This window comes from Myotis davidii, unplaced genomic scaffold (assembly GCF_000327345.1).
Source record: "Myotis davidii unplaced genomic scaffold, ASM32734v1 scaffold4389, whole genome shotgun sequence".
Taxonomy (NCBI): domain Eukaryota; kingdom Metazoa; phylum Chordata; class Mammalia; order Chiroptera; family Vespertilionidae; genus Myotis; species Myotis davidii.
Genome location: NW_006299395.1, coordinates 14,702 through 15,329, shown reverse-complemented (window position 1 = coordinate 15,329; position 628 = coordinate 14,702). Strand labels below are relative to the sequence as shown.

Below are 628 nucleotides of genomic sequence, written 5' to 3'. Positions count from 1 at the left end.
GCCAACACAGGTGCGTCCCAGGTCCCCAAGAAGCACTCAGAGCCAAGGCCTTTACCACTCAGCTCTGCCCCTGGGTTCCACCCTCCACTGGACTTGGGTCTAAATTCATCTCTCTTTTGCTCCCACTTGGTCTAAAAAATATTAAAATGATCCTTTTCCAGAATGTTCAACAGTTCCAGCCGGATGGAACTGAGTGTGCTGGCCCCTGGGCGACCTCCCTCCACACTGACACACCCTCTGTAAGGGGGTCACTTTGTGGACAAGCCACTCAGCCTCCCAGGGCCTCAGGGCATTTGCCTGAAGGGTCATGGGGGTGGGAGAGGGGAGACAGAAAGGTTTCTCAGGCATTACACCCCCCAATTCCTATGGAGGCCAAGTTCCCCTTCCAGCCTGACCACAGTCTCTCCCCCAGGGCTTCCTGTTGGGGTGCCCAAGGCCCCACCCCAGAGCTGGGCACCTCGCTCCCTGACACAGGGACCAGCACCTGCTCTGCCCTGCCAGAGGCAGACATGGTGCCCCTGCTGCTGCTGCCCCTGCTGTGGGGGGGTGAGTGGCTGAGGGAGGGGCGCAGGGCAGGTGCGGGAGGGGGGAGGGCTGCTTCTGAGCCTCAGTTCCCCTCCCCCAGGGC

The 628-nt window shown here is 61.0% G+C and overlaps 1 protein-coding gene across 1 annotated transcript in view; it reads left to right on the top strand.

The window, feature by feature from the left end:
• The window catches only part of LOC102769849 (sialic acid-binding Ig-like lectin 14), a gene marked incomplete at its 3' end in the record, with an annotated part of 23,163 nt that overhangs the window by 7,839 nt on the left and 14,696 nt on the right, over positions 1-628 (top strand). The gene's annotated exons all lie outside the window — the stretch shown is intronic.